This window comes from Bombyx mori, chromosome 10 (genome assembly GCF_030269925.1).
Source record: "Bombyx mori chromosome 10, ASM3026992v2".
Classification (NCBI taxonomy): domain Eukaryota; kingdom Metazoa; phylum Arthropoda; class Insecta; order Lepidoptera; family Bombycidae; genus Bombyx; species Bombyx mori.
The window spans coordinates 2,092,051-2,104,502 of NC_085116.1; the positions used below are offsets into that span (position 1 = coordinate 2,092,051).

Sequence of the window (12,452 nt, forward strand, 5' to 3'; positions counted from 1 at the left end):
TATTGTGACTCCCAGTGATATTGTGGAATCGGAATAGATCTGTGCCACCTGTCATCTTCGATCACACCTGTCTAGGAGTCGACAACTATGTTCTGATGTCTGTTAGTTCTGAAATCGGTAAGCGTGGTTGCTTTTAGGATCAAATGTTAAGTTGTGAAGGGGCAAAAGGAAGATTTTCCATTGAGCAGGTGTAATTGCTTGGTTATTACAATTCAGGATTTGTCAAAATATTTTTTTTTCCATCATACCTAACGCTACAGTTGCTTGTCGCAAATAAAATGAAAGAAGAGACTTCGACCTTTAAATAATAAGGTAATACAATATATGGATCCGGTAATGTTTTAATTAGTCGGGGTTTATTTTCTTTATGATGTATTAATTGAATTGCCTTTTCTTGGTCTTTACTCTTTCAATTAATAAATCACAATTAATCATTAGTAAGCTATGTCTCAGTCAGTCCTAGATGTGGGTGTTTGCAAATCGCTCAAGTGACGCGCTCGCTAGAGACGCGACGTAAGACAAAACAGTTAATCTGAACGCGGACAGTGTTGCCAGACTAATGGATTACCTTGCAAATGGGGTAACAAGCCCAATTATAGCAGGGACCGGTCGAGCCGATCGACTGGCTTTTCTTAAAATAAAGGAGTCTACAATTTTTTAAGTGAAATCACCCGATTTTATTTAATAAAATGAGTGCTTTTACTAGTTTATGTAATTCTTTTTTTATTCCCCTTCTGATACATGAAAAATCGAGTTGGTTTGGAAGCATCTCTAATATTGTACCGATATTATTTTACATACTATATTATAAGTCACTTTATTAGTTTTACTATCGCCGTCATCTACCACTAATTCATCTAATGATTAACAAATAATGACTTAGTTTTTATTTTAAAGTAAATCTTAAAGGACATTTCATAATGACATACAATAGGACATAAATCACAATATAATTACGATTAACGGAAGTGGATTCGATTCTCGTAAACGATAAAGATCTCTGAAATCGATTCGCGAATCAATATAACGTTGAATCGATTCGTACACACGAGCGTTGATTACTGTTCGTTTGACAGATTGATTTATTTGTTCGTGTTTTCGTATTAATTCAATTTCTCTTGAATCTTTTAGTGAAAGTGTGTGATGTAACATTTCTAAAGTTAGATTTTTTTTGTTATTTAAATAAATCAAATTAATTAATCTGACATAACTAATATGTTTTAATATGGTGAAACCTGTTTTAATGTACAGGTTATTGAGGTCAGCTTTATTGATGTGTACGTGGGAATAGACAAACAGAATTGAGTGGAGGCGTACATTTGCAAGTGAATTTTTAATACGTTTATTGTTTATTATCGATGATTAATGCAGTTTACATATTATATGTTCAGTTTTTAAAATCATTAAGAATTATTCGTTTGTTTTCATTGTGCCAATTTTACTTTTTTATTTAAAATCTAAAATTTTATATTATTAACGAAAACGTATTATTTTCATTGCAATTAAATTACATACATACATTTATGTAGAAATGGGCCTAATTAAAACTATCTTACGGTTTAATTTAGTTTTTTCAAATACTTTCCGTAATTTTGTATACTTTACAGTTCTCGTGGTCACGGACCATGAACTGAGTTATGTTTATGACTAAAGAAAAACCGAAGAAAATCGTATCGAATCAAACCGTAACTCATTTAAGAGAAACAAATCAACACAGAAGGAACACAAATATAGAACAGTGCTGATGTTCAAACAATGAAAACTCCCATTCATATTTGCATTAAAAAACTTCAAAATGTACAGAGGTGGGTGTGATTTATCATAATTACATATTTATAAGGGACGAGTTGTAATTGTGTCAACAATTACTGTCTCATTGTGCGTTACATGATTGCTCATTGTGTTGTAATTGAGTACTGGAAGGGCCTGTACTTATAAATAATTTTATAGGTCGAGTGTATACGCGGTGAAACTATGTCAGCGTTGTACTAAGCGAGGCAGCGAAAGTACTTTTATTATACCATTACTTTATACCAGAGGTTCCCAAACTTATTGTGTCTACTGCCCACTTCAAGAATAAATTATTTTGTAGCGCCCCCATTTTTTCACCTACTTAAAAACCAATATAGCTAGAGCTCAGTCGGTGTCTAAGAGTCTTTCTAGATGAAATTACAAATCGCCTCTGAAGCCTCTACACAACGCCCCAATTTTTTTTCTGGGTCTCTTTATCGCCCCCCTTTAGACCTGCAGCGCCCACAAGGGGACGTTATCACCCACTTTGGGAAAGGCTGCTTTATACGAATAGAAGAATGTTTTCCTAAGTTTATTAAAATATGAAGTTGTTTCACCATTGAATCACCCGCCTCTGAATAATATTTTACGCTCAGGGATCATGTTTTCAATGTACTATTATATCTTTATATATATAATTTTACTGTACGTGTGTATGTCACTGAACTCCTCCTGACGGCTGGACTGATTTGAATGTTTTATTTTTTTTGTATGCGTTTTGAGTGGCTCTCTGGATGGTTTAGAATCACAAATCAGCCCGGCTGAGGGCGCTGCAGTCGGTATCTAGGCTATTTATCTATACTGCAACTAAACTAAATAGGACAACGTCTGTCGGGTCCGCTAGTATACTATGAAATAGCTTTGTCTACTTAGTGTTATGGTATGTCGAAAGATGTTTGAAAAGAGTCGTCAGCGATAAACTGTGTTCCCTGGACATCAGTGATGTCTCTAAGAGATGATGCCCACAGTCCACATGATGGTTTAATGGTAAGATTAGAAGTATTTCTTGACAGTATGCAATGGCTTCAAAAACAATTTTGCCAGACAGAGTCGAATAGAGAAATTCAGATTGTGTTTCGATTCAGATGTTAACTGGTCCAGCCAGCCCTTTGTTAGGCTCATCGATAAGATCAAACGTGTTAATCTTTTAAGCTGCCAAATTAACTTTCGGTATTTATCTCAAACACCAACATATTTTTCAAATCTTTAGTAACAAGCAGCCTTCGTACGAGTCTAGTATGCTTTGTGCGAGTTTTTTAAACGTTCTCGATAGCGTACGAGTTAGCCCAATTTTGTATGCAGTTGGAACAGCGCCCCTAGCGGCAAACGTAGGCAAACGATCCCATTCCATACAAATATGAGCTAACTTTTACGCTATTTTTTAACGTTCTCGATGGCGTACGAGTTAGCCCAATTTTGTATGCAGTTGGAACAGCGCCCCTAGCGGCAAACGTAGGCAAACGATCCCATTCCATACAAATATGAGCTAACTTTTACGCTATTTTTTAACGTTCTCGATGGCGTACGAGTTAGCCCAATTTTGTAAGCAGTTGGAACAGCGCCCCTAGCGGCAAACGTAGGCAAACGATTTCATTCCATACAAATAAGAGCTAACTTTTACGCTAACGAGAACGTTAAAAAACTCGCACTAAACACATAGATGTGCCTGTCGAAACTGTCACGGCGCTTGCATCCCCGGCCCTCGTAATTACTATACCACAATAGGACATTGTTTGACATCCCGCTAAACTTCCGGTCGGTCTGGCGTCCGCGTCCGTCGATGTGTATCTATAATGTGTACGTTATTGTTACCATTTTGGGCGTTGGTTTGTTACTGGATTAGGCAATTATGTCGTTGTGTTGTGTAGGGCAAATACAGTTTTTTTTTTCTCCTACCTATGCTTTAAACCTTGAGGGTTAGGAGGTTATTTCAGCTTCGCCTTAACATCTAGGTGAGCTCACGGGGCTCAAACCGGAGTGTTGCTAACACTGACCCTAGCAAGAGCAGTGCTTCGCAGAATTTATAACACCACAGGATCGGAAACGCGACCTACTGAGAAGATCCGGCGAGAAACTCAGTGGGCTGTGTCTATGGGTTAAATCAGTTTAGTTACTGTTGTTTATATCGAAAACCGGCGAAGCAAATTGAAGTAAAAACGTTTAGAGTTTTTCAAGGAGAAAGTGTTGGTTTTTGCTTCAGGGCAGACGATGCTATATCGCCTCTTGATTTTAAGAGCCGCGGCCGATAGACGTCATAGTTTTAATGGCGTCACTTACTCTGGAGACATTGTCATTATGTTCACTGTAATGAAACGGCTGTCCTACTCTTCAAATTGGAACGTGTATCTGCTTCGCTGCTGACATATCCAGGATGGCATCTACCTGTTCGACTACCAGTTTTTTGGAATGAAGTTCCTTATGTAACGATGCGGAGGGGTACCCTAACCGGGAAAAAACGTCCGTAACGTAAGATTTTTATTAGTAATGCACACAGTGTACGACTTAACTTTGTAATAACGTACAAAAAATAAAATTTTTTTTTATTATATATTTTTTATAAATCATTGTGAATAAAATAAAGTTGATAACTTTGTACAGTTTTTTTTATCAATAAAAAAATTATAAGAAAAAATTTGTACCCGAATAATTAAATTATTTTCTTTATACCTCGAATAGAACTTAAAATTAATATTTTTATAATAAGGAACTTTGTTCTTATCCGGTGTCTCACGACACCACACATCTTTTTAATTATTATTTATGAATGAGGGATTTGTGATGGCCCAGAGGCCTTTCCAGTTTCACCAGGTCAGGTGGGCGAGCAAAGGCTCAGCCAGGAGAAGCTACCAGTAATAACGTTATAAACTCAACGATATTCATTGTTACTACAAGATACTATATTCCTTCGGCGTGTAAATAGCTTGTACGGACGTTTTAATTATGTAAAAAAAAATGGTAGCTGATTTTGTCGATACGATTACCGATTAGGTTAAAGATACGAATTTGATGAATTTGAAAATATGAATTTGTGAAAATTCATAATAAACTGGAAATCGTTCCAAGACTTCCAAAAAAAGAGGGCAGGAATGAGGGGAGGGCAGAGGAGGGACTGTCTGCGAAATTCTATTTTATAGACTTCTATTTATTACAAACTAAAGTGCAAAAAAAATACAAAAAAAATTCGGCACAACTTCAGCTGAAAATGGTATTGAATATATTTTATTATAACTTGTACTTCTTTGAAACCAATAGTTTAAAAGTTTTTCCTAAATACGGCAACATTGAAATAGACATTTTTTTATAGTTCGTTTTGTAAATAGTTAATGTGAGTAGATAACTTTATCTTGGCCCGTGTGTGGCCCTAAAAGCATGTTAACACAAACTTTAAATTTCTTTAAAGCCTGTTTTGCGGGTCCACCTTACTTTGTTCTTTTGGATAATAAGATTTTTATGAGGCAATTAATAACTGAACGAAAAGTATGGCTATTTTTGTGGTTTGCAAAAATATTTAAATACTCTATTTTGCCTTACCTGTTTAGGCCTTTTTTTAACGACTTCAAAAAAGGAGGAGTTTCTCAATTCGACTGTATGTGTTTTTTTTGTTTGCTACCTTATAACTTTTGACTGGGTGAATCGATTTTGATGATTATTTTTTTATTAGAAAGCTGACGCTTCCCGTGTGGTCCCATTTCAATTTAGTCCAGTTCTGATAATGGTATCCATGAGAAAACCATATAAGTCTTAAATTTGCATTAAGTAGGTGCGCGACAGATAGATGAACAACTCAATAACTCAATATCACGCCAACCGATTTCGATGATTATTGTTTTTAGTGTATATTAATTAGTTTTGGAATATCTTTTTTTTTTTCTATTTGAAGTCCGTTTTTGTTAAAGCATGTCTATTTACAATTATGTAATGAAAATTTATGTAAAAACTATGAATTTTTGCTACGAGTTTTTTGTGACTTGCAAATTATGATCATGTGGTGAATACCTATTAAATCTTTTTAATTCAATTGCTAGTCTTTTTAATTCATCAGTTTGTTAACAGTACTCACGCATACAGACACATAGATCTGTCATCGAGATTTATAGATTACTTTGAGCACACGAAATCCAAGTCTCCGGTGCATTGACATAATGGCTATTCCTATATTGACGGATTTATAATATCTCACTGGGAGTTCGAGAGTGATAGGTTAGGCGTTAATCTGTCAACGTCCTAATCCCAATCCCAACGTGGTTTTGATTTCACCTGTCAAACAATAATAATTTCACGATAATTAATTCTAACACCAACAGGGCAAACAGAAAGCTTTATTCCAAATAAGGTTTGAGCCGACTTTGTTCAAGTACCGCTTTTTCTTTTAATTAAGGCCACGGCGTTTCCCCTAAATTTTAATATCAGTCAGAACAACATCGTATTATTGAATCGATTAAAATAATGTTTTAGATAAGTTGCTTTGGGCGACACTTTATTTATAGTTAAGCATGTTTATACACGGTCCATTCTCGCATCGCAGATTTCAGAGAACTAGTGATACCCTGGTAGTCGAAATTCGACTATAATTGATTGAAATATAAGTTTGTACACTATTATGATTCTATTGTTAAAGACTAAATTTAATTATACTTCTATAATCACAGACTACACTATAGACAAATATTAATAAAAACAAACAATATACAATATATTCTCAATTTGACCACGGACTTTAAGCAACAACAAAAGTTTGACATTAAACAAAGAGCATATGCGTGTGTGTGTGTGTGTGTGTGCGTGTGTGTGTGTGTGTGTGCGTGTGCGTGTGCGTGTGCGTGTGCGTGTGCGTGTGCGTGTTCGTGTGCGTGTGCGTGTGCGTGTGCGTGTGCGTGTGCGTGTGCGTGTGCGTGTGCGTGTGCGTGTGCGTGTGCGTGTGCGGGTGCGTGTGCGTGTGCGTGTGCGTGTGCGTGTGCGTGTGCGTGTGCGTGTGCGTGTGCGGGTGCGTGTGCGTGTGCGTGTGCGTGTGCGTGTGCGTGTGCGTGTGCGTGTGCGTGTGCGTGTGCGTGTGCGTGTGCGTGTGCGTGTGCGTGTGCGTGTGCGTGTGCGTGTGTGTGTGTGTGTGTGTGTGTGTGTGTGTGTGTGTCAAATATGTGGCAGTGTGTGTAATGCTTTTTTTATTGATTTAATGTATTTTTTTCGAATACCTAATTTAAAAAACAAGTAGCACTCCTTCCCTGTATTCTCTATAAGTGTGGGAAATTTCATACTCCTCTGACCGAGAAATTTTCGTAAAAAGAGGTACAAAGTTTTTCCTTCACTTATTAATATATAGAAACTTTGACAGATCGGACGAGCTACAATAATGACACTTTCTTATTTGAAACTGCCCCGAATAGAGGAACATTTCTCGAACAGAGAAAACGGCTTCGTTATCGAGTCGTGACAGCAGATCGGAGTCGTACAGTAACCCCGTTTTTCCGGGTAGCGAGCACGTGTATTTATGCGTTGAAAATACATGTGCCGAGTGTGTTTACATGTACCGCGCCTATGCGTGTCGGCGTGTCGTAACTGACGGGATGATTGTTGAGGTGCAAGCTATAGAAGTTTCTCGAGAATCACTATAGAAGTCATAGAAGATTTGAATTTTAGGTTCCTTAATATTTGACAGAAAGTCGAGAGATTTCTTATGCATGTTTAAAACGTCCTCTTCATATTTTAGTTTACAAAAACTTCGAGTCCTCTTTGTTTCGTGGGTTCTATTTGTGTTCTAATTTCTTAGAGATTATCATATCGTCTTAAGCCTCTTACCATGGCACCATCCGCTACTAAACCTCAAACTTGAATGATCCATTCATGAGGTCTTGAATGGATTATGTTATTCGGATGTCTATAACACATCCGTCTTTAGAAGAAGGACCTACGCCAGTCATTTAGGATAGCAACGTAGAACATAAAATCGCTTAGAATTAACCTCTTGCACCACCACAAAAGGCGTACCGCACACCCCTCGGGGTCCGCCTTTGTCGTTTACGGTCCAATGTTTTGAAGCGAATGCCAAAGCAAATAACAGTTCATTACGGACCAATCTTATTGTATAGTTCAACACGCGTCTGGACGGAGTGATGGCTTGATTTGCCATTTGAGACAATTGCCGTACAAAAAATATGTCTTTACGGAGTTTGTTAGTTGCTGCGTCTTGACAACATTAACTTAATGGTCAGGGTTGGAATAACGCGCTGATTTGCGAACGGTCAAGGTACATAAGTAACTAACGCATCGTTTAGGATGTGAAGAAATTAATTTTAAAGTTATGTCTTTCTTCGTAATTCTTGTTGTTATGCTATTATGAAGCTATGCTTACATAGCATTTAATTTGCTATGCGTCATGATAATCGCCTTATCGTTGCCGCCGCTGACTACTCCCCTAATCCTGATCACGCAGGAGCCAGTCACCGTCGACGCCCTAGACACGTCCTTACGGATCCATCAGATCCAATAACCTTTGCATTAGACGCCTTCAGCTCTAACTCTAGGAGCAGGCTTAGGGACCTCGGTAACCGTACTCTTCGAACTCGACAAAGAGTTCGCCGTGCAACCTAACCCATGAATCAACTCGCTGAGTTTCTCGCCGGATCTTCTCAGCGGGTCGCGATTCCGATCCGGTAGTAGATTCATTCGCGAAGCAGCTGCTCTTGAGTTGTTAGGTCTCCTTCGGAGGCGCTCGAGTAGCTGTTAGCAAATCCCACTCCTTCTGGCTGAGCTTTTGCTCGCCCACCTGTCCTGGTGAAACTGGAAAGGCCTCCGGGCCACCAGTAATCCTTCAATAATAATTAAAAAAAAAGCATTTAAATGAGGGAAGCCATCGAAGATATATTAAGACTTAACGATTACTGAAGATTGTATTTTATAATCTTTGCTTTATTTGCATTTCGTTATGTAGTCACTATTTGATCGTATCTATTAGAACTATTGAATTTGTATCTAGACAACATATTGTTGCGCTGAAGAAGTTTCAAATCAAATTTTCAATTTGTCTTTTCATCAGCAGACCAGTTCGCGGCCTAAACGAGGTTAAGTGCTTACCGAAGTTCCTTAACATATTTCCCTAACATAACTATTCGTTCTTTAACTAGGTAATTACGTTTTGTCTTCCGCGTGTTTTCACTTGAGCAGTTTGTATGGATTAAATTTGTATTTGTGTTAATTTCAAAACATATTCCGCTTCGTATGGATGAAGAGATGTACTTATGTAGGAGGGAATTAAACTTAAAAAACCATGTTTACGTTTATAGTGGGCCACGCCGACCGGCGCGGTGATCATTGCGATACATTAGCATGTAAATATGAATGTGTACTACGAAACAGTTAATTTTTGTTCATTACTGTTCATACGTATATTATGTACGGGATGCTTCACATTTCAATTTCCACATGGTAATGAAATATAGTCATGATAACTTAAACTTTATTTACTTTATATTATAATCATCCCGGATCGTATGCGAACAGTGTTACGTGATAATTCTTCTGTCCAATACCTATCTATATCTTAGTGAGCTCCTCCTGAACAACTTACCGATTTTTATGTTTTTTTTGTGTGTGGGCCACTACAAAGAACATTTTTAATTATTTTTTTTATAGGAAAAGTTTAATTTTTTTGGATATAAGACGTTTGTAATGGACAACGTCTATCGGGTCCGTTAGTGTTTGTTTAATTATTACAGTTAGCACATTTAAAATAATTGATATATTTTAGAGTCAGTATTTCAGTGTCACCTGTCAGTAGTTATTGTCGGAAAAACAATGTCAAATATTGTCAGAGCGTCTTTACGTAACCTGATCTACATAAAATGTTATTATGTCGTTTTTTTATTAAATATAATTGCCGCTCACTAGAGGCCGTTGTTATCATCGACGCCATTTTGAAAACATATCTTCAAATTGAACATGTCATACTGTTCTTTACAACGTAATGTATCGGTAACATTACGATAAAGATCTGAAAACATTAGCGACTCGGTACCAAACTGCGTAATTACGATTTTATCTTAGAAACTTATGTCCCCGCTGTTTACTGTACTGAATACTTTTTATCTCGTTTTCGACATTACTGGACGTGTTTTGATGAGATCTTTGAGCGGATTACTCAAATTTGGATATGAAATTATTACGATAATTCATATCAAAGAGTTCCTCGTTAAATAAACGATGCCTAAGTTATTATTTAACCGACTTCAAAAGTGAGAAGCAAAGTTCTGTGGGTTTACGAAAAAGGGAAGACCTTCCGCCGAGCGGGTGATATTGCTCGGCAGACCGACTTGTTGTTCGGTCGTTCGATGATGTATTTTGCATAATTAATTTAATTTATTTCATTTTTTATTATCCTTTATTGCAGCCTTCTTGTTAATAGTCTTAGAAATAATTTTAGCTTTCTCTTAGATTTTCTTTAGTGGGGTCCGTGACCTAACACCTAAGGCAATGGATTCTGGGCTCAGTGTACTGCGGCTCGACTATGCAGGCGCTCTGAGCTCCCAGGTAGGTACTAGTTTTATAAGACCCCTTCAAGCACGAAGTCTCGTGTTCCAGATGGAACTGCCGCTGTACTGTATTTTTTTCCCTAGCTATTCGCTAGTAGTCTAAGAGGCTATTCCAGCTACGCTACGTAGGTGAGCAGCTCACGGGCTCAACTGAGAGAAATTGCTAACACTAGCCCTAGCAAGAGCAAGGCTTCGCAGAATCTACCATCGGATCGGAATCTAGACCTACTGAGAAGATCCGGCGAGTAACTCAGTGGGCTGTGTCTATGGGTTAATAATCGTGACTATATTATTGAGACTTCGAGCGCATTTGTCAAGCTAGGCGTCGGACTTCATGTTGTTCACATCTATGCATTCCGGCTACCGCTTAAAACTATATTAACCGGAAATTTCGCGAAAAACACTGAAAAATATCTATTTGGTTATATCTACGATCATAGCTCCGGTACAAAAAGTACCTAATTTAAGTTTTTTTCTTCAACCAGTTGGTAGCCCTGCGCTTGTTGGCTGTAACAGTGAACTCGTTTCTTTCGAATGAATGAACGAATTATGATTTCGACATTAATCGATGAAGTAGGTGTACTCGATTGAGTAATATCGATTTATTCGTAGTCATGGTAACGGGTTCGATATTTTTTATTTCGATTATTTTTACGTTGGAGTCAAGTGTACGTACATAACGTTATAAGTTTTTATTCATTTAATTACTATTCAAGCTTCTTCGTTGCATAGAGTAATGTTAACAACTGAACAATATTTCAAAAATATCAAGAAGATAATTACATGGTTTTAGCAGCTTATTTTTTTTATAGATTTCATGGGTTGGCTAACTAACCAGTAATACACAATTTGGTTTGTCAAAAATATTTCATCTTTTCGTTTGTTTTTCAAATTCATTGTGTCAAATCAAATCAAATCAAATCAAAAAATTTTTATTCAACATAAATGAAAGTACATACTTGTTGAACGTCAAAAGAACTACCGCCAATTCACAAGAACTAGCCTCCGTCCTGAGAAGAATTGGCAAGAAACTCAGCGGGCATGTTTTTTTTTTTTTAATAAATTATTATTTATTAATTTTTTAATATTACATTATTTTTTTTAAATATGAGTTTTTTACAATGAGTATTATAACGTAACAATTACTACAATATTGAAATGCCCGGAGCGAGCAACTCATTCCCACTTTGTGCAATCTTCTAGATAATCATTGACTTTATAGTAAGCTTTATTGCACAGATGTTCTTTAACAGTTTTCTTAAACCTATGTATATGTAGGTTCTGAACATCTTGTGGGATTTTGTTGTACAGGCGCACAGACAAACACCCGAATGAATTTCGTATCTTATGTAACCTACTCATCGGCACAACAAGCTTGTGTTTGTTCCTAGTATTTCTATTATGTATGTCCGACTTTTTAGGAAACTCCTCAATATGTTTATGAACATACATCAAATTTTCAAAAATGTACTGGGATGGCATAGTGAGAACTTTAATTTCTTTAAATTTCTCCCTCAGGGATTCCCTTGAGTGCATGTTATAAATAGCGCGTATAGCTCTTTTCTGCAGAATAAATATCGTTTCTACATCGGCCGCATTGCCCCATAGCAAAATGCCATAGGACATGACACTGTGGAAGTAACTAAAGTAAACTAAACGAGCCGTGTCCGCGTTTGTTAACATTCTAATTTTTTTTACTGCGTATGCTGCAGAGCTGAGCTTACTCGCCAATTTATGAATATGAGGTCCCCATTGCAGTTTGGAGTCCACTGTTATACCAAGAAATACGGTTGACTCAACAAGCTCCAATGATTCCTCAGAAACAATTACATCACTATCCACTTGTCTCACATTTAAAGATGGTTTAATACATTTTAAAGTAAATTTAATACATTTAGTTTTCTTACTATTCAATAATAGGTTATTGATACGGAACCAATGAACCACACACGAAATCGCATCATTCACTTCGTCATAGACTTGTAATTGTCGTTTAATTTTAAATAATAAAGATGTATCATCTGCGAATAATACGACCTCGTGTCGGGACTCAATAAAACTAGGTAAATCGTTTATATATATTAGAAATAAAAAAGGACCCAAAATGGAACCCTGAGGTACACCCATTTTCAACAAGGT

At 36.9% G+C, this 12,452-nt stretch overlaps 1 protein-coding gene and 1 long non-coding RNA gene across 6 annotated transcripts in view; one reads left to right on the forward strand and one right to left on the reverse strand.

Moving 5' to 3' along the window:
- Positions 1-12,452, reverse strand: part of LOC101735394 (protein outspread) — a 318,072-nt gene that overhangs the window by 53,496 nt on the left and 252,124 nt on the right. The gene's annotated exons all lie outside the window — the stretch shown is intronic.
- On the forward strand, positions 1,068-3,148 carry LOC134199576 (uncharacterized). 2 transcript variants are annotated; one of them, XR_009974131.1, is made up of 4 exons: positions 1,068-1,159; positions 1,252-1,325; positions 1,608-1,805; positions 1,951-3,148. It is a non-coding gene; the product is annotated as an uncharacterized LOC134199576 (long non-coding RNA). The 2 variants fall into 2 exon arrangements; XR_009974130.1 differs by having other exon boundaries at positions 1,608-3,148.